A 22,641-nucleotide genomic window follows, 5' to 3' on the forward strand; every position below is an offset into this window, starting at 1 on the left:
CTGAAGAAAAAACATTTGTGGCCTTTCCCTTTTCAAGTCCTATTATTTTGCAGAGGCAGCAAGGTACTGTGGGTCCCTCGTAGGGGAATTAGGATAGACTTTGAGGAGAAAGTGGTACTTGAAGTAGGCCTCCCTGCATGGGGCAGGGAGGGGAGCAGGCAGGATGGCACCTGGAGGTCAGAGTCATCTAGTCTGACTGGAACATAGCCTATGTGAAAGAAGGTAACGTCACCTCAGCTTGAAAGGTAGAGCAGAGCAGAGAAGGCCATAGAACCCCAGATGTTAAGTTGGAAAGGGTCATCTGCTCCAATCCCCCACATTTAAGGAATGAGGAACTGGAGGCTCCTGAAAGGTCACACAGGAAGTCAGTATCAAACACAGGATCTGAATCAGGGTCCTTTGACAACAGAGTTGTACTTTACACTGCAAGTGCCACTAGGCTCCCTGCTTGGAAGCTTTCCCCATACCAACCCATCCTCCACTCAGCTGCCAAAGTGATTTTTCTAAAGCACAGTTCTATTGTTCCATTCCCCACAATAAATTCCAGTGGCTCCCTATTACCTGTAAGATCAAATATGAAGCTATCTGTTCAGCAGTTAAAGCCCTTCATAACCTAGCCCCTTCCTACCTTTTCAGTATTATTATCTGTTACTCACCACCCAATTTCTAGAGCCAGCTACACTAACCTCCTTGCTTCTTTTCCTCTTGCACAACAAAACAAAGTCTCTGTGCTTCTTCCCCACTGTCTTCTAAGCGTGGAACATTCTCCTCCTCATCTCTATTTCTCAGCCTCCCTGGCTACCTTCAACAGGAGGCATTTCTTAGTCTCACCAGCTGCTAGTGCCTTCTCTCTGAGGTTAACTCCCAATTACTCTGCATACATCTTGTGTGTACAAAGTTGTTTTCATGTTGTCTCTCCCATTAGACTATGAGCTCACTGAATGCATGGACAGTGTTTTTGCCTTTTTCTATATTCCCAGAACAAGGTCAGGCACATAGTGAGCACTTAATAATTACTTCTTGACTGCCTGACTGGGAACTATACTCCATTTGGCGGGTAGTATGCTGAGTAGTGGTCGGTAGAGTTACTCTGATATTCAAACCACCAAGAAAACATTTCAAGGATGGCTCTAGCTGCTCCCCAACTTTGGGTGAAGGATTATGGAATAAGAAAGAACAGACAACCCACAAAACCCACCAAGCCATTGAGAGGTTTCTGAATTCACTAAGAGTAGGGAAAAAGAGACAATTCTGGGAACCCAGAACATTCTTGGAGGGAGGAGGGAGACCAGGGAGCTGGATGTGGTGTAGAGGCTTCCATCTTGGAAACGTTCACAAGCAGGGCTCTGCCTGGAGAACATTTTAGTTAAGGACTAGAATAGAAGACTTAGGGGCCCCTCAGTCTGGAACTAGGGAATTTTCTTTTGTAAGTTCAGCTAATGACCTTCTTCTGATGTGTCATATCTGAATTTGTAGATTCTCTTGTCCTTTGTGAATAAACTGTAGAAAAAAAGGACCCATGTAGCCTAGAGGGTATGGAGGCAGGAAGGGTGGAGGAGGGAAAAAGGGTGCAGAGGGCTGAAGTTCTGCATCTGGAGTTAGTGGAAATAGAAAGAGAAAGAGAGAGTGCTTTACGGACCAGGAGACAGTCTATCTCTAAGCCCTGGGAATCAAGTTAGCTGGTTGGCCAGGAAGGTCTAGGAGGTCTCATGATCTCTGAGTGAGATTCAGAGACTTCTTTGATCAGACTATCCAGTGAATGACCAGACTGTGAGCTCCTTAAAAGTGGAAGCTATTTTTTACCTTTCTTTGTCTCCTCAGTGGTTAGCACCATGCCTGGCACATAGTAGGCATTTAATAAATGTTTATTGATTGATCATCATGATACTAAGATATTTTAGTTTCTAACAGAGTAATCAATAGGCATTATGCGCATAAGCTCCTGGGGGTGCAGGGGAGTGCAGTTCTCAATAAATTTTAAAAGTGTTAAGAGGTCCTGAGACCAAAAAGTTTGATAACTATTAAACAACCCTAAAAGTTATACAGCTCAAAATTGGTAATCATATGAATGGGGCTGGATGGACCTGTGTTTTCATTAGTATGGGAAAGGAAACTCCCCTTCTATCAGTGCAGGTCAATAATTTCTCTCCAGTTTAAAGTCTTAAAGTTGCCTGGAGAACTTCGAGATTAAGTGACTTGCCTATGGTCACATGGTTAGTATGTATGAGAAGCAGGATTTGATCCCAGTTCTACCTGGCTTGAAGGCCATCTCTTTAACCCTTTCTTTCATCATATATCTTCTCTATTTTACAAGGGAAAGTAAAAGTCAGAGAGGCAAAGATAGGGGCGTTTGATCAGTTTCATGAATGAAGCTGGCCCAAAAAGCAGACCACAGGTCAGTGAAACCTCAGGCCCAGGGATGGACCCTTTCCCTGCCTTTTCTCTCTTCTCCATTCCAAATCCTGCCCAGCTCCCACCTCACAGCCTCAAAAACTCTTTCTCCAACTCCTGCTGACAGCTATCTCACTTTCCTCTGAACTCCCATATTCCTCTACTTGGAAGTATGCAGAAAGTGTTAGACTTGAAATCAGAAAGATCGATGTTCGAGTCTGCACCTCACCAGTCACAGTCAGACTTTGGGCTAGACACCTTTCCCAAAGCTTCCTTGTTTATAAAATGAGTATCCTAATAACTCCCCTGTCTACTTCCCAGTTTCCTGTGATGATTAAATGAGATGTCTATGAAAATAATCAGGAAACATTTATTAAGCTACTATAAACCAAGCCCAGTGCTAGGTACTAGAAATATCAGGAAAAAAATTAAAGTGTCTGATGGGAGGAGCTTACATCCTGTTGTAGGACATACACATACACACACACACACGCAAAATATATAGAAAATAAATAGGAAATTAATACCAGCTCGGGGAGGCCGGAGGGCATATGCAGCTGAGAGATCAATGGTCAAGGAATGACATTTGAGCTGAGATTTTAAGGAAATTACCATTTTAAGAGCCAGAGGTGAAAAGGGCATCCCAGGTAGGAGGAACATCTTGTATAAAGGCATGAAGATAAGAGATTAAATAGGATGTGTACTGGAAGGTCGTGTATGTTGGAGAATAATGTACCATTGGCTTGGGAAAAAGCTGAAGGACCTTAAATGTCTGACAGAGAAGTTTATACTCAGTCTCAGGGTCAATGGAATTTATTGATCAGAACAGTGACCTGGGCCTTATGAATACCACTGACAGCTAGCTATATGAACGGTGGATTATCAAGGAAAGAGACTTGAGGCAAGGAGACCAGTTAGTAAGCAAACACTTAGTAAATGGTAAATGTTAAGTCAATGTATTATATGGTTGTTGATAGAGGCAGCTGTTGGAACCTAAACGCAAATACAGCTTCAGACACTGCCAAGCTGTGCAACCTTAGGCAAGTTACTTCACCGCCGTTTGCCTCAGTTTCCTCAACTGCAAAATGAAGATAATAACAGCGCCACCTTCTCTGGGTTGTTGTGAGGATCAAATGAGATCATATTGGTAAAAGCACAGTGCGGTGCCAGAGTCAATGCAGGCGCTTGGTAAATTATCATTTTTCCAGGTAGGATTGTTCTTCCTCTGTCTCCCCCAGGTGATGAGCTCCCAGTGACCCTGTATCTTTCTGATTCTGAGCTACCTGAGGGCCCAGGTCTCCTTTCATCTCCCTCATAGCAGAGCCAATGCAGGACTGGCACCCAAGAGGACTAGGGAAAGGTTGATTTAACCTAACCAAAATGGTTTGAATTGACTGTCTACACTAGACTGCAGCATTCACTATGTAGTGAACTCTTTGGCTTTTGGGGACAGAAGTCAGTTTATGCTCAAGAAATTCCCCTGATGTTTCAGTCCAAGTTTGAAGCCCACATCATGAACTCACTTTCCCATCATCTCCTCTCTGCTCCTACCTAGCTAGTGTACAGTTTACACAAGAGGAGCAAGGACTGAGGTTAGTTCACAGGCCTGCCCAGATTAGCTGAAGTGGTAAACTGAAAATAAAGACCTTAGAGGTCAGTAACTGATAAAACCCAAGTTGTTGGCAGATGATCCTTAGCCCAGACCTCTGATAGGATGCATCTTGCTAGCCTTTCAAGGAGACTCAAATCCTAGTGTTTTAGCCAGGCCACAATTTACCTGGAAAAAGATCTAGATATTTGAACAGACCCTCTCCCCTCCCCTCCCAAAATTCCATCTGTTTCCACCATCATTAGAACTCTAACTTGCCGAAAATAAAACTAGGACGAGCAGTATGAAATGTGCCGCAAATCAACTTTTTAAGACAAATCCAGTTGTCAGGTAGGTGGAAAGGGAGACATAGATCCTTTGTAGAAGATGGATCGCTCTCTTGGGTAGCTCCCTATTTTAACTAATTATTTCTGGCAAATTTGGTGGGAAGCTGTTGTTTTAGTTATACCCTAACAGCCCTGGTTCAAAGCTCCAGTCACTTCACGGTTATAGCTCTGACCATTAGGCATGCATTTTATGAGCCGAGCAGGAAGTGATTTTAGAACTATCTAGCCCCAAAAGTCCTCACTCAGGGGTGGAGGGGGGAGAACTGAAGAAGAGAAGGGAAGTGAAAACACAGTCCCTGCTCTCAAGGAGATTGCAATCTGATAGGGGAGATAACATGAAAACAACTATGTACAGACAGGATGTATGTGGGATAGACTGAGATAAAGCCTTGAGAGAAGGCATTTGCATTAAGTGCATCTGAAAAATCAATCAAGAAAGGCAGTGTCATAGTGTAGAGAAAACCAGTCACAGAGCTGAGAAGGGTTCCTGTCCTGCCTGACACATACAGGTTGTGTGAATCTGGACAAGTCACTTTGCCTCAGAGGTGACGATCTGCACTGGTGAAGGGAGCTTCCTCCCTGGCAGTTCTTTACATTAATAACATCACAAACAAAAAGCAGGTCAAACAAAAAGCAAACAACTCACCATCATGTATTAAGTACCTGTCACGCTCTAGGCACTGGGGCATACAAACACTGAAACGGGATTCTGCTGGGAAAGAAAGACTTCTTACAGGATCTAGAGCTGGTAGGAGCCATAAAAGTCATCTAATCATAAGATAATAGATTTAGAGCCACCAAGTCCATTTCCTTCATTTTACAGATGAGGAAACTGAGGCCTGGAAATGTTAAGTGACTTATCCGGGATCTTACCAGTCCCAAGCAACAGTAGGGCAGGGTGACTGAACCCAGCTTCTTGCACTGTATGCTACTGTGCACCACATACACACCTCCCCCTCCAGCTCCAAAACAATGATAAAGTGAATCAATGAATGAACAAACCGAATGAATGAAGTATCTTTACTTTAAAGCCCTCTTTAAAACAGTAAATGGAGAGAAAGAGCTCATTTCTTCCCTGAGCCGGTCAGTGTGAACCTATCAGAAGTTTCCTGCATGGCAAGATGGGGCCCAGGGGAGGTGTGAGCTAGGGTGCGGGAGGGAGAAGGGATGGAGGGGGGACAGGGAGTCCAGGAGAGATTAGGGCTGGGGGTGCGGGAAGGAGCGAGGGACATAAGTCTAACCGTGGGGAAAAGGCTCCAAGAACCTCAGGCAGAAAGAAATGGCACCGGCGGCAGTCTCTATGCCTTTGCACCCCCTCTCCCCACCCACTACCCATACCAATGCCCAGGCTCCCTGGACGGGGCTAATAAGGGCTGCCCCCAGAACCACGACGCCTATCATACCCGACTCCAAGGATAATAAAGTCACTTTTGTTCTGACTTCCCAACAAACGGGCCAGGGGATCGCGCGCCGTTCCCGAGGGGCTGGAAACGGGGCACGGTGTCTCCAGGAAAGAGGAAAAAACCTTCCTCGACTTCAATTTTACTGCGAAGACAAAACGGACTTGATTCTCAACACTCGGGCCTTTGTAAGCGGACTCTCCACGCACGGGAGGGAGAGGCCGGCACTCAGGGGTGACCGCAGGGACGGCCAGGCGGGGGCTCGGGCTCCAGCTCAGCTCCCCTCAAAGGTCTTCCCACCCCCAGCACGGCAGGGCCCAGAAGGAAAGGGTCAACAGAGAAACTCCAGTTGGTTAAATCATGTGATTAAATAATAATAAATCTTGTAATAATCGAGTTAACACACAAGCTCCCGGAATGAAACACACAAGTTCCCAGTTCTTCAGGACTCCCCATCCTCTCTGCCCTCCTAAGTTGCATGTGTTTCTATGGAGGGGCAAGCTGGTGGGGAGGGGCACGCCCTCCAGCCCCTCCGCCCCTTCGTGTTCACATGTACTAACGACCATGATCCGGCTGCACCTCTATCCAGGTTTGCTTAGCTCTGTGACCTGGTGTGGAGTTTAAAACTTGAGGATGAAGCCCGGGGCCAGTCGAAGATATTTCGTGATTGGTGGTAGTGAGGTGGCAGCCAGGGTCTTTGAGGTCACGGTCCCCCAGCTGGCTGCAGTCAACTCCTTTTGGAAGGCAGGCGCTGGTGTCATACTTAACCCTCTGCTGCTAGCTCTTGGGCGGTCATGTGAGAAACACGGAAGGGTCAATGGGAAGGCAGGTTCCTTCTGCTTCAGGCTGGCTTCTGCGTAGATCCTTCTAGCTGGGATTGTTCATCAGACTGAAGCCCTGATCAGAGAGAAAGGCCCCTAATCTTTTCTTTAAGTTATTATAGGGCTATTCTACAAAAGTTATTTTCTTCGTTACTAGAAGGTCATTGTAACCAGGCCAAATCTCTCTTGGAGTTCCCAAGTTCTTAAAAACTTTGTTGATCTGGTCAATCTCTGATTTCCCTGGAAACAAAGGCTTCTGAGTTAACAGCTCTTCCAATATACATCCCACTGACCACATGTCTATCTCAGTGGAATATTTCTTGGCTCCTAGTAACAACTCTGGGGCCCAGTACCACAGGGTCACCATCATGGAAGTGTAAGCTTTTATCAGGGACCCATATTCTCTGGCCAGCCACAAATCATAAATTTTTTAAATGCCCATGTGACTGAGGAGCAAGTTGGAAGTCTTGAGGTCCCCTTGAAGGATCCAGTTGTTGTAAAGATGCTTCATTCCCCTTCATCACACCCCCATACGAGCTGACTCATCAGCATTTTCACTTCCCCTGGCAGGAAGGGCTGCTTCATGGTTTCCATGAAGCTCTTGAGGTCTTGTTCCACATAATTCATTACCATGTAAATCTTGTCCATGCTGTTGCCCACCATGATTTCTCTCAGAAGAGTGACAATGTTTGGGTGCTGAACTTTCTGGATGATATTGATTTCCCTGAGGAAGGTCATTGGGAAGCCTTCTTTCTCCTTTTTCATTTTCAACCATTTCAGAGCCACAATTTCATTGGTCTTTTTGTCTGTTGTTCTGTATACCACACCATATGTGCCTTCTCCACTCCTGTTCAGATATGGTAATTCTTGCACACTAATTTGCTTATGGTATCACTCTTTATGTCTAAATCATGTACCCATTTAGACCTTATTTTGGTATATGGTGTGAGATGTTGGTCAATAATTAGTTTCTGCTAAAGTGCTTTCCGGTTTTCCCAGGCATTTTTATCAAGTAGTAAGTTCTTGTCTCAGAAGCTTGGATCTTTGGATTTATCAAACATTGGATTACTATTACTATCTCTGTATAGTACTATTACTATTACTACCATTACTACCATACTATTACTACTACTATTACTATTACTACCATTTACTATTGTGTGTTGTATATTTGATCTACTCTGTTCCACTGATCCATTCTCTCTATTTCTTAGCCTGTAACAGATTGTTTTGATGTTTGTCACTTCATTATGCAATTTGAGATCTGATACAGCTAAGCCACCTTCCTTCACATTTTTTTAAAATTCATTCCTTTGATATTCTTGAACTTTTGTTCTTCCAGATGAGTTTTGTAATAATTTTTCCTAGCTTTATAATTTTGGTAGTTTAATTGGTATGACATTGAATAAATAAGCCATTTATGTCTATTTTCTATTTTAAATTTATGTTACTTTTACTGGAATTTCTCTTTCTATCTCTTGCTGCTAAACATTGTGGGTGATGTATAGAAATGCTGATGATATATGTGGGCTTATTTTATATCCTGCAACCTGCAACAGGTGTTCATTATTTCAACTAATTTTTTAGTTTTTTTTAGGATTCTCTAAGTATACCCATCATATCATCTGCAAAGAGTGATAGTTTTCTTTCCTCATTGCCCATTCGAATTCCTTCAATTTCTTTTTCTTCTCTTATTGCTATAGCAAGCATTTCTTGGGTTTTTTTATTTGAATGATTGTCATGTTATAAAGATGAGAACCAATAGGAGGAACCACAAGAAAGAAGAAATAAAACAAAGCAACAGCAACAACAAAAAGGAAAACAAGTAGTATGCTTAATCTGCATTCAGACTCCATAGTTCTTTCTCTGCATGTGGATAGCATTTTCCATCATGAGTCTTTTGGAGTTGTCTTGGATCCTTGCATTGCTGAGAAGAGCTAAATCTATCAAAGGTATTCATTGCATAACATGGCTGTTACTGTGTACAATGTTCTCCTGGCTCTGCTCACTTCTCTCAGCATCAGTTCATATAAGTCTTTCCATGTTTTTCTGAAGTCTGCCTGTTCACCGTTTCTTTTTATTATTATTATTATTATTTTATTTGTTTTTGGTGTTCTATAGTCACTTCCATATATCTTACATTTTTTCCCCTCCCTCCCCCTGTTCCTCCCTACCTCCCCACTCCTTCCCCGAGGTGGCATACAGTTTTATATAGGTTCTACACATACATTCCTATTAAATACATTTTCACCTTACTCATGTTGCATAGAAGAATTAAAATGAATGGAAGAAATCATAAAACAAACCAAATACAAAAGAAAATGGTCTGCTTCATTCTGTGATAGAATTCCATAGTTCTTTCTCTGAATGTGGAAGACATTTTGCATTAAGAGATCACTGGGAATTATTTAAGTCCTTGCATTGCAATGAATTACTAAGTCTACCAGAAAAATTCCTCGCACACTGTGGTTGTTGCTGTGCACAAAGTTCTGCTGGTTCTGTTCCTTTCACTCAGCATCAGTTCACAAACATCTTTCCAGGCCTCTCTGAAGTCTTCCTGTTCATCATTTCTTATAGCACAGTAGTATTCCGTTCCATTCATATATGGCGACTTGTTCAACTATAGGCATCCCCTCAATTTCCACTTCTTGGCCACCACAGAAAGAGCTGCTATAAAGATTTTTGTACATGTGGGTCCTTTTCCCATTTTTATGATTTCTTTGGGATACAGTAGTTGTATTGTCGAGCCAAAAGGTATGCACAGTTTCATAGCCTTTTGGATATAATTGCAATTTGTTCTCCAAAATGGCTGGATCAGTTCACAACTCCACTAGCAATGCATTAGTGTTCCAATTTTCCCACACTCCAACATTTATCATTTTCCTGCTTTGTCATGTTAGCCAATCTGATAGGTATGATGTGGCACCTCAGAGTTATTTTGATTTGTATTTCTCTAATCAATACTGATTTAGAACATTTTTATGTGACTATAGATAGCTTTAATTTCTTCATCTGAAAACTGCCTATTCTTTGACCATTTGTCAATGGGAGAGTAACTTTAATTCTTATATATTTAACTCAATTCTCTACATATTTTAGAAATGAGGCCTTTATGAGAGACAATAGCTGCAAAAAATTGTTTCCCAGCTTTCTCTATAGCCAGCATTTCTAGTTCAATATTGAATAATAGTGATGATAATGGGCATTCTTGCTTCACCCCAATCTTTGTAGGAAAGCTTACAGCTTAACCCAGTTACAGATAATGATGACTGAATGGTTTTAGGTAGATACCACTTATGATTTTAAGGAAAGCTCCATTTATCCCTACGCTTCCTGGTATTTTTAATAGGAATAAGTACTGTATTTTGTTGAAAGCTTTTTTCTGCATCTATTGAGATAGTCATATGATTTCTGTTTTTTAGTAATATGGTCAATTATGCTGATAGTCTTCTTAATATTGAACCAGCCATGCATTCCTGATGTAAATCCCACTTGGTCATAATGTATGATCTTTGTGATATATTGTGATATATTGGCCTTTGCTAGTATTTTATTTAAAAATTTTGCATCAATATTCATTAGGGAAATTGATTTATCTTTCTCTATTTTAACTCTTGCCAGTTTAGGTAGTAGCACCATATTTGTGTAATAAAAGGAATTGAGTAGAATGCCTTCTTTGCCTATTCTTCTAAATAGTTTATACAGTATTGGAATTAATTGTTCTTTAAATGTTTAGTAGAATTCATTTGTGAATACATTTGGTTCTGGGGATTTTTTCTTAAGGAGTTCATTGATGGCTTGTTCAATTTCTTTTTCTAATATATTGTTATTTAAGTATTCTATTTCCTCTTCTGTTAATCTGGGCAATCCATATTTTTGCAAACATTTATCCATTTCACTTAGATTGTTAGATTTATTAGCACATACTTAGGTGAAATTAACTCCTAATAATTGCTTTAATTGTAAAATATAAAAAAACTTTTCTCAGAATGAAGTTTTGAACATTAAAATTGTCAATTTTTAACACATATTTTAGTCTTTTAAAAAATTGTACTTTCTCTCTTTCCTGCCTTCTCTTAAAATCCTCACCATGCTAGAAACATTCCTTGATTTCTCTTGACATTTCAAAGAACACCAGTGGAGAACAACCAGACCATCCATCATTGTTTATCTCTTGCTTTCTTATGTGATAGCCTATTTTATTTTTTCCATCATGCCTTTCTTTAATAATATCCATCATTCCACTTGTTTGAAGTTCCTCACTGGGGATGTATTACAGCCCTGTTCATATCCACCATGTACCTCCCCATTGCCCTCTCAGCAATGCTCAGCATAGCAGAAGTATTAAGTGATGAACGTGACACTGGGACGCCAAGTTTCCTGATCCCAGGTCCAGCATGCCTTCCACTATACTACACCATGCTGATACTCCCGTGGAAACGTTTCTACAAGGCTGTGAGGCATCAAGTTTGAGAAGCAGGAGATTTGGGTACTACTAGTCCCAGCCCTGCTACTCAGTGGCTATGTTGCCTTGGAAAGGTCCCTTCCCTTTTCTGGGTGTCAGTTTCCTCATCTGTTCAACCAACATTTATTAAGCATCAATTAGGTATAGAGAATTGTTCTAGATGATGGGAGAAATGCAGAGGAAGAAGACACAGGCTGCCTCTACCCTCATGATCCTAAAGGTCACTTTCAGTTCTAACTTTCAATGACTGTGAGGTCCTTTCCAAATGCAATATTCTATAAATGCACAAATCTCTCTAACTTGGATCTGTCCACTATGGTGACATCTTTCTTTGCTGTGTCTGGGTGCACATTTTTCTGAAGATGATATGAATAAAACAACAAGAATGATACTTCTTGGGAAGTAATGTGCTATAGTGAAAAGAGCTCTGGACTGGGAGTCTAGAGATCTGAGTTTATACAGCATAGGCTTAAAGCTAGAAAAGAATTTACAGACCATCCATCTAGTCCAATCTCTGTCAATGACTAGACAGTCATCGTGTGGAAGAGGAGACAGATCCAGAGAAGGGAAGACACTTGCCCAAGGTCACAGAGGTAGTAAGCAACAAAGCAAGGGTTCAAACCCAGTAATTTGGATTCCAAATCATTTGTTTTATTAATTCATTCTGCAACATTTATTAGATGTCTGACATTTTTCACGCACTGAAATAGAGATAGTGAGAGACAGACAGACAGACAGACAGACAGATAGATAGATAGATGGATGGATGGATGGATGGATGGATGACAGGTGGGTGAGAGTGGGTAAAGAGAGAGGGGGGATGGGTAGATAGATGGATGGATAAATAGATTGATTAATTGATAGACAGATAGATCATTTTTTGAGGGCTTACTATATTGCAGGCACTGTGCTAATCACCAGGGACGCAAATTCAGGAAAACAAGACAGTTCCTCCTCTCAACAACAGAGGAACTTCTCTAACAGAGAAGTAAAGTTGTAACAGAGGAAGATACAACATAATGGTGCTTGGGATTCCACTAGACCACGATGCTCAGCTCTGCCACTTACTTTCTAATTGGAGGCAAAAGTCTCTTCTCCTGGACCCCAATTAAACCTCTTCCTCGGATGCTTTCTTTCCATATTGATTGGGGTGTTCGCCTCCCCTGGCCTCAGTTTCCTCAACTGTAAAATGAAAGAGTTGGACTACATGATTTCAGAGGTCCTTTCCAGCTCTATATCTATGCTTCTATAACTAATAGTAGTAATAACAACAGATAATATTTATATAACACTTTAAAGTTTACAAAGCGTTTTACATCTGTTATCTAATCCAGTACTCACAACAACCCTGGGAGGTTACTGTTATTATTATCCCCATTTTATAGGTGAAGAAACTGAAGCTGAGAAAAAGGAGAAGTGACTTGCCCAGGGTCATGTATCCAGGAAGTATTTGAGGCGGGATTTGAACTCAGGGTTTCCTCTCTCCAGGACTAGCATTCTATTTACTCATCGTGCCACCTAGAGATCCTAGGATCTCTCTTTGCACTTCACTTTTCTGCTTTGTAAAACGAGAAAAATAATCATCCTTTTACTCTCCACCACAGAGCCAAGGTGGGGAAAGTATTCCACACCCCATAAAGTGCCACAGAAATGGGAGCCACCTACAAAATATAAGCCATTTGCAAACTGTGAAGCCCTGGAGATATGTACACTGCTGCTGCTGATGTTCTGTCCTGTGTCCTTCTTTAAAAGGCTTCCCTGGGCAGAGAGTAAAGGGTAGCCTCAGCCCCCTGAAGCCCAATGGAAGAGAGACTCCCTATTTTCTTTCCCCTCCTCCTTGCTCCTGCTGTCAAAGATGTCTCTTTCTCAGGAACATGTCCCCCTGATATGATCAAAACTGTACATATTTTCTGTTTTATTCAAAGACCTTCTGGTCCTATTCAACAGCAGCTCATAAATGTTGTTCTCTGACTAATGACAAAGGGAGTCCCGCTTCAAATGTTTACTGGGGGGTAACCGCTCCTGGGCAACTCCCAGCCAGGTCTTCAGTGGGTACAGACCAGGTCTTTTCCCATGAAGCCCTTCCCATGAAGGCTAACACTGTACTTTTCTGGGTAGGCACCCAACCCCTGGATCCCCTAGTGAAGAAGGGTTTTCAAGGAAGGCCCTTCTGGCTTTGGGCCAAGAGTTTCCGGCCAGCCAGTTATGCTGACAGATTTCTTTAACAAACAGTTACCATATATAAACATGTCAGATATAAAACAAATACTCTTTGAGAGAAAACAGATAGAACCAAGAAGGCTCAAGCCATAATGCGATATTGTTTCGATTAGAAGAAACAGAGTGTGGGGTCCTGGAGTGGGGAGGGCGGGGGTGGGGGGGTTCTGCTGAAGTGATCACCCAAAAGGCTTTGGGCCTGCACTAGCTTTCCCCAGGGAAGAACCAGACTGAAGAAATTGTCAGACATTCTGGCCTGGGTCAACCCACAAATAAAAGGCATAGAGAAGTGCTAGGAGATGCGTGTGGCCAGCCCAGGATTATGTTGAATAGGGGCTTTGATGGACCAGAATCTCCCTTCCCCCTTTCCTAGCTGAGGTAGATTTCCTGCTCTGACAATGCCTTCCTCTTATATACCATTCCCCACAAATGGTAGGGAGTCTCCAATCCTCAGATTTTCCATTTGATTTCGGTATGGTGCTGAGTAACAAATTCATCCATTCATCAATCCTTTAACAGGCATTTATTAAGCCCTTACTATGTGCCAAGCCTAGTGCTAAACACTGGGGAGAAAATGACAAAAATTAAACCCTTCCTACCCTCAGGGAGCTTACTTTCTAATGGGAAAGACACCAAGTATGTCTTGGGTTCTCTCTGTGTGTCAAGCTAAACTGTCAAAAGAAAGCAGAATATATCTGGAGTCTGCCTTCAGTGAGCTTATAGTCTGCAAAAGACAAGTAGACTCAGACACTAACTTCAGAGAATCTATGGTGGAGGAGGGGGGAGAATAGGAGCAGAACCTGACTCCACCCTCAGGAAACCCATTGTCAAGTAGGGGAAACAGAATCCCAGAGTCTCAGAGTCAGGAGGGGCCTCAGTTCATCTAGTCCACCTCAGACTTGAGCCAGTATCTCCTCTTTGACAAGGGATGAATGGATCAAGGTTCAACCTATTTCAGAGATTTCCCACCCATTGCTCCTGCCTCTGACTTCTGGGACCAAGCAGAACAAATCTAACTACTCTTCCATAAGACAAGCCTTCAGATATTTGAAGACACTTGCCATGTGTCCAGAGCTTTTCTTTTCCAAGCTAAACTTCCCCAGTTCACAATACCATAGAGTTGAGGGCATAAGGGAGCCCACAAGTCATCCACTCCCTCATTTTACAGGTTAACAAACTGAGTTCTAAAGATCTGGGATGACTTGAGATAGTAAGTTACCAAACCAGAGTTTGAACCCAGTTGCTCTGACTCCAAATTCACTTCTCTTCCCTCTATCCTGTAGCTCCTTCAGTTGATCTCCACATGGCATGAACTTGATATCCTTCACCACTGTCATCATTCATCTTTTTTGAAGAAGTTCTCTGGGTGATTAATATCCTTCCTAAAAAGTGGTGCCCCAAACCGAACACAATACTCCAGACATAGGCTGACCAGGCCATAGTATAACTGACCTATGCCAAGACCCAAATTCTCTTTCATTTTCTTGGCTGTTGACACACTGAACTTGCAGTCCACTAAAAACCCCTAGGTCTTTTTTAAATGAATCACAATTTTTTTCAAATGAAAATTCCACCCCCACCTTGAACTTATAAAATTGATTTTTTGAATGCAGGTGTGAGATTTTCATTAACCCCTTTTAAATTTCATCTTGTTGGATTGGGTCCTCAACTCTATCCTGTCAAGACTTTTTTTCAAATGATAGTGGGACTCTGATGACTTCCCTTTTCCAGCCCAGTTTCCTCCTGATCCTTCCATTATCTAGGATCCCAGATAACATTTAGGATCTGTACCACATTCTCTTCTCCATAAAGTCCTCTTGTGTCATTTCAATATGGCACCAGAAACAATCCCTAATCTCTGGAAATCTAGGTACAACATCAGAGGGAAGTCTCTGGCCAGCTCTACAAAGCTGGACAATACCTTTTCTAAGGCATGAAGAGGAGATAGAATGCTCTGTGGAGAGCATCCCCAGAGACAGCATCACAGATTGTCAACAGCGTTGAAATATAAATATTGATGTGTGCTAATAGTGATTACATTCTTACCTTCTTCTTTTTCTTTACCATGTGTATGTCTTGTCTCTCCAGCCAGATTGGAAATTTCCTGAAGGCAAGGACTATGACTTTGAACCTCACTCAACTCCTGGGCTGTAGCAACACTTAACGAGCTTCAGGTTGCTTCAAGATGAAGTGTCAATTCTCCAAGAGACAGCTAATTCATCTGACCTTTTAATTCATAATAAGGTAAATGGCTACACTTTCCCCTAACAGGCGATGGTTGTGTTTGGGTTTTTTTTTAACCAAGGACTTCTGGGAGACCCAGGAGAGTGGAATAACTGCATTTCAGGTCCTTTGATTAATGAAATCACAGAACATAAAATGTAGGAGCTGGAAGCGAACTTTGAGCATGGAATATCAGGTCCAAGAGGAATCTTGAAACATAGACTGTCCGGGCTAAAGAAAGATGTTAGAACATTAAATGTAAGAACCAAATAATCATAGAGCTAGAGATGGGAAGGACCACAAAGACCATTTAGTCCAACTCCATCATTTTATAGATGAGGAAACTGACGTCTGGGATAGTAAAGTGATTTGCCCAAAGTTACAGTTGACAAGACTCAGAGGTAGGATTCAAACCCAGGTCTTTTGGCTCTAGAGATAGCATTCTTTCCAAGATAACACAATACTTCTATCTGGACAAACTCTTCCATTTTGCAGGCATAAAAACTGAAGTCCAGGGAAAGAAAGATATTTGCACATAGCAAACAACTAGCTTTGCCAGGACAAGATCATTATTCAGTTTCCTATTTCTTTTGGCCCAAGCCCTCCAAAGCTGTAATCCAGTATGAAAGTCATAGTACACTGAAGTTAATTCTGGCTATACCCTATTCTCATACCCACTCTTCAGATAAGAAGATGAAGAGTCACTGGGTTCAAAAACAGAGAGATTCCACTATTGTTTCAGTCATGTTCTATCAATGGACCTGATGCCTGTCTCTTCTTAAGGAGGCTCAAATATGTTTCCCATTACACAAACCAGGCACACCCTATAAAGAAGGCGTTTATGGTGAAGCTGTAGGTATTTCCACAAAGGCCAAGGATTTCAATGTCAGAAGTCTCCCTGAAATACAAGCTTTATGGGAGGTGGAGCCAAGATGACTGAGAAAAGGCAGCCACTTGCCTAAGATCTCCCCAAAACTCCTCTGAACACCTTTAAATAGTGCCATAAAACAATTCCTGGAGCAGCAGAATCCACAAAAGGAGGGGGTGAAATACTTTCCCGCCTAAAGATAACTTAGAAAGTCAGCAGGGTGAGAATAGAGCACAGTCTAGCACAGGCCATGCCAGCACAGCCCTAGCCCCAGTCCCAGCAAACCACGAGCAGGCCTTGGGAGTCACTGAATCAGCAGTGGAAGCAGCTACTTCTGGAGCTCTCACAGACAGTAAGGGGGTCCAACAGCTGGTGTCTTTGTTAGCACTGGGGGCAGGACTCTGTTGTCTTGTTCATACTCCAATTTGGGTCACAGTCCTAGGTGGCAGTCCCAAGGCAAGGAGGAACATTAGAACACCACACCTTGCAGGCCACAGTGGAACAGGGATTGTCGTCACATTTCAGGGGATAAAAGAGTGCTTGTGGTCACTCACAGACCAGAACACAAGCCAGGAGAGTAGTAAACACCTCTCCTTAGATCATACCACCTTCAAAGAACTAAAGACTTAAAGGTCCCTAGAAGTATCTCTGAAAACAACTGCATAAAACTCCTGAAGCTTAGGACAGTGCATCCTCCATGCTGGAAGTGAGCTCCACTTTAACAAAGAGTTAAAAGTCAAGAAATAGAAAAAGTAAGCAAACAACAGAAAAAAAATTCTGACAGTAGAAGTTACTATGGTGACAAGAAGATCACAACACATTCTCAGAAGAAGAAAACAAAGTCAAAATCCCTACATCCAAAGCCTCCATGAAAAATTTGAACTGATCTCTGCCACAGAAAGGCTAAGAAAGGACTTTGAAAATCAAGTAAGTGAGGTAGAGAAAAAATTGGGAAGGGAAATGAGAGTAATGCAAGAAAATCACAAAAAATGAGTCAACCATTTGGTAAATGAGACAAAAAAATACTGAAGAAAACAACACCTTAAAAAACAGATTAGGCTGAATAGTGAAAGAGATACCAAACAAACCTCCCAAAAAACTATCAGGGGAAGAATGCATTGAAAAGCAGAATTGGCCAAATAGAAAAGGAGGCCCAAAAATTCACCAGGGGGAAAAAACTTCTTAAAAAGTAGAATTGGTGAAATGGAAAAGGATATGCAAAAGCTCACTGAAGAAAATAACTCCTTAAAAATTAGAATTGAGTAAATGAAAGCTAATGACTTTATGAGAAATCAAGAAACAACAAAAAAACCCCAAAAGAATGAAAAAATAGAAGACAATGTGAAATATATTATTGGAAAAATAACTGACTTAGAAAATAGATCCAGAAGAGATCATTTAAAAATCACCAGACTAGCTGAAAGCTACGATAAAAAAAAGAACCTAGATATCATATTTCAAAAAATTATCAAGGAAAATTGTTCTGATAGTTTAGAACTAGAAGGTAGAGTAGAAATTTAAAGAATCCACCTATCACCTCCTGAAAGAGATCCCCAAATGAAAATTCTCAGGAATATTATAGCCAAATTCTAGCACTTCCAGGTCAAGGAAAAAATATTGCAAGCAGCCAGAAATAATTCAAGTAGCAAGGAGCTTCACAATCAGGATAACACAAGATCTAGCAGCTTCTACATTAAAAGATCAGAGGACCTGAAATATGATATTTTGAAGGGCAAAGGAGCTAGTATTACAACCAAGAATCACCTACTCAGCAGAATTGAGTATAATCCATCAGGGGATAAAGGATATTCAATGAAATAGAGGACTTTCAAGCATTCTTGATGAAAAGATCAGAGCTGAATAGAAAATTTGACTTTCAAACATAAAATTCAAGAGAAGTATAAGAAGGTAAACAAAAAAGAGAAATCATAAGGGACTTAATAAATTTAAACTATTTATATTCCTACATGGGAAGATGATACTTGTAACTCATAAGAACTTTCTTATTATTAGGGCAGTTAAAAGGAATATATATAGACAGATGGCAAGGTATAAGTTGAATATGATGGGATGACATAAAAAATAAAATTAAGGGGTGAAAGAGGAATGCAAAAAGGGAGAAAGCTAAAGGTAGAATGGAGCAAATTATCTTACATAAAAAAGGCAAAAAAAAAACTTTTATAGTGGAAGGGAAGATGGAAGGGGTGAAATGGAGTGAACATTACTCTCAGTTAGGCGTAGAAATCTATTTTACCCTATAAGAAAATAGAAGGAATGGGATAAGAGAAGGGGGTTAATAGAAAGGAGCACAGATTGGATGAGGCAGTAGTTAGAGGCAATTTTTGAACGCTTTTGAAGAGGGACAGGGTGAAAAAAAGAGAGAATAGAATAAACAGAGTGGGAAATAGGATGGAGGAAAATAGAGTTAACAATCATAACTGTGCAAAAATTTTTGAAGCATGTTTCTCTGATAAAGGCCTCATTTCTCAAACGTGTAGACAATTGAGTCAAATTTATAAAAATAAGAGCCATTTCCCAACTGATAAATAATTGAAAGATAGGGATAGTTTTCAGAAGAAGTAATCAAAGCTTTCTATAGCCATATGAAAAAATACTCTAAATCACTATTGATTGGAGGAATGTAAATTAAAATAATATGGAGGTACTACCTCATACCTATTAGATTGGTTAATAGGACAGAAAAGGTAAATGACAAATATTGGAAGAGATGAGGAAAAAAATGAGACATTAATGAACTGTTGGTAGAGCTGTGACCAGGTTCAACCATTCTGTAAAGCAGTTTGTAACTATATCCAAAGGGCTATAAAATCATGCATACCCTCTGACCTAGACATACCAATATTAGGTGGGGCAGCTAGGTGGTACAGTGGATAGGGCACCAGTGCAGGAGTCAGGAGGACCTGAGTTCAAATCTCACCTCAGACACTTGACACTCACTAGCTGTGTGACCTTGGGCAAGCCACTTAACCCCAATTGCCTCATCCTGAGTTGTCTCCAGTCATCCCAATGAATATCTGGTCACTGGATTCAGATGGCTGTGGAGGAGAAGTGAGGCTGGTGACCTGCACAGCCTTCCCTCACTCAAAACAAAGTCAAGTGCAAGTCATGTCATCATTTCTCTGATGGCATGGTCTTCTTTGGCAACGTAGGACAAACACCCCTCCCCCCCAATATTAGGTCTGTATCCAAAAAGAGATTAAAAACCAAAAAGGAAAAAGACCTATATTTACAAAACAATATTTTAACAGCTCTTTTCTGTTGGCAAAGAATTGGCAATTGAGGGGATGCCCATCAATCGGGGAATGGTTAAACAAATTGTAGTATGTGATTATGATGAAATATTATTGTGCTATAAGAAACGATAAACAGGATGCCCTCAGAAAAACTTGGAAAGACTTTAAAAAGCTGATGCAAAGTGACATGTACTGTGTACAAAGTAACAGCAATATTGTAAGATGATCATCTGTGAATGACTTAGCTATTCTCAGTGATACAGTGATCCAAGACAACTCTGAAGGATTTATAACGAAAAATGCTATCCTTCCAGAGAAAGAACTGATGATGTCCGAATACAGATTGAAGCATACTTTTTTCTTTCTTTATTTTTCTTAAGCTTTTTTGTCTATGTTTTCTTTCACAACATGACTACTATGGATATGCTTTGCATGACCACACATGTGTAACCTACATTGAATTGTTTGCCTTCTCAGTGAGGGGAATGGAGAGAGAGAGAAAGAGAGAATTTGGAACTCAAAGTTTTTTCAAACAAATGTTAAAAATTGTTTTTACTTGTAATAGGGGAAAATAAAATATTAAATAGCAATGTTTACCAAAAAAAAGGAAAAGAGAAAAGAAATACAAGCTTTGTATTGATGGCTTGATAGCAATGGCCTTAGGTCTGAAATGGAAGTCATAAACAAGGTCTGAAGATGGATGGTTTAAAATATAGCTCTGTGCCTTTCGAGGAATCTAACCACATAATGTCACAGTGGGAAGGAACCCCAGAGAAATACCAGTCAAACCTCCCTGTTTTAAAGATGTGTCATTTTACAGATATGAAAACTGAGGTCTGGGAAGGGAAATGACTTGTCCAAGGTCACATGGGTAGTAAGTGTCAGAACCTGGAATTTAATCAAGGTTCTCTGATTTCAAACCCAGTGTTCTTCTTACTATCCCAAACCCCAGCCCATGAGGCTGGATGGGTACTCTCCTATGCAATTCCTTCACAAACGCATCAGGACTCAGTAAATCCAATAATGTAATCTAAGGAACTCTAGCTTGGGGATCAAGAGAATAGAGTTCCAGACCTGGTTCTATCACTAACTTCATGTGAAGCTTTTAAAAAAAATCAGTCAATCAATGAAGAAACCTTCATTAAGCACCTACTATGTGCTGGGCATTGTCTTAGGAGCACAGGATACAAAGCAAAAAATTAGACAATTCCTGCCCTTGAGGAACTCCCATTCTATCCATATATGGTACATATATGTGCATATGTGTTAAATATACAAAATAAATTCAATCGAATTGGGGAGAAGTTAGAGCTTCTATTCGTTTGGAAGGTTAGGAAAGGCATGCTAGAGGAGGGAGCATTGAACTGTGCACTGAATAAAAATGAGGGAGGGAAGAGGTAGAAGGAAGGTGGTGATGGCAAGAGGAGCAGACAAGATCTATGTCTACAACATTCCTCATTTCCATCTCTTCCTCTTCCACTTGCCCTATCATCACTCCAGTGCAAGCCATTATCACCTCTCACATGGATCAGTGTAATAGCCTCCTAACTAGTCTCCCCTCAACAACCCATAGCTTACCCATTCTGCCTGAGTAATCTTCCTAACACATCACTATGATACATTGTTATTGTTATTGTTGTTCAACCTTCTCGAAGAGGATCAATGACCTCAGGAGGATGATATCTTGACTTGTAAGTGAATTGGATTTAAGTAAGGCAGTGTTGGGCAAAGTCACCACCCTCACTCTCTTCCTCTAGTGTCATCAGAGTCCAGTGGCAAGACAAAAGTTAGAATGACTGGGGATAGTCCAGGATGAAGTGGGAGACCTTGACCTTTTTAAGGTAAGGTCTTTCCCAGGTCTCACCATGATACGAGAGGCAACCTGGAATAGCAGAACCAGAAGACTTGAGTTCAAATCCCAGCTCTGTCACTTACTTATACTAGCTCTGTGACCTTGGTAAAGAAATCACTTCTTCAGTTTTTCATCTCTATCTTGAAGGTATTAGGTTGTGTGATCTGAAAACTTCCATCTTATGAGTCTGTGTCACCCTTTAACTTAAAAGACCTGCAGGGACTCCACATCAACAGTAGAACAAAGTGTAAATTCCCGCCTGGCTCTCAGCTCTCTTCCTAAACCAGTTTTAATCTACTTCTCTCAGTTGACTGTTCCATGTACTTTACCTTTTTATCAAACCTATTTCCTGTTCTCCCATTCTTCTGCCCTCTTACATACCTGTACTTGACTCAAGTATCTGGACCTTAACTGTGCTGTCCTTGGTATCAGGAGCAGTTTTTCTCCCACTCACATCTTCATCTATTGAAGTCACTCCCTGTCTTTCTGGAAGGTCCAATTCTAATGCCATCCTGTCTTTCACGAAGCTGTCTCTGATTTATTAGACCCACTGGTTTCCACACTATAAATGATCTCCCCCGTCAGATTTCTCCTATCACTTGGCTTGGTCTCTCTTTTTGTCTTTACCTCTCTCTTTCCCCTGTAGCATAATTCATAGCATCATCAGAACTTTGACATATAGTTGAAAGGAGCCTCCAAGGTCATCTAATTCAAACTTCTCATTTTAAAGACAGGGAATCTGAGACTGAGAGAATTGAAAATGAGAGGAGTTGACCCCTGACTCCATTCAAATCCCAACCCAGGTTGGAGAAGTCATTTACCCTTACCCCCACCCTGTTCCTTCTTCTGTAACCCAAGGGGCTTGGTACAGATGACCTCTGAGGTTACTTTAGCCCTAGTTGTTTGATACAAGGATATTGACCTCTCTGAGCCCATTTCCTCTGTAAAATGGGGGACTTAGGCTCGATAGTCTCTTCCAGCTCTAAATGTATAATCTAATGACTCCAAGGAACTGGGTTTAAATCTTAGCCCTGCCATTTACTCTCTTTTGTTTAAAAATGTATTTATTTATTTAAAATATTCTTTTCTTTTTTAATATTGAGTTCCAGATTCTTTCCTTTTTTCTTACTCCTCCCCCCATCAACTGAGAAGGCAAACAATATTATATCAATTATGCGTTAAATCATGCAAAACATATTTGTATATTAGTCGTAT

At 41.0% G+C, this 22,641-nt stretch overlaps 1 pseudogene; it reads right to left on the bottom strand.

The window, feature by feature from the left end:
- Positions 1–5,332: 5,332 nt before the first annotated feature.
- The window catches only part of LOC140512051 (cyclin-dependent kinase 11B pseudogene), a 43,030-nt pseudogene continuing 25,721 nt past the window's right edge, over positions 5,333–22,641 (bottom strand).

The sequence above is a fragment of the Notamacropus eugenii genome, chromosome 6 (genome assembly GCF_028372415.1).
Source record: "Notamacropus eugenii isolate mMacEug1 chromosome 6, mMacEug1.pri_v2, whole genome shotgun sequence".
Lineage (NCBI taxonomy): Eukaryota > Metazoa > Chordata > Mammalia > Diprotodontia > Macropodidae > Notamacropus > Notamacropus eugenii.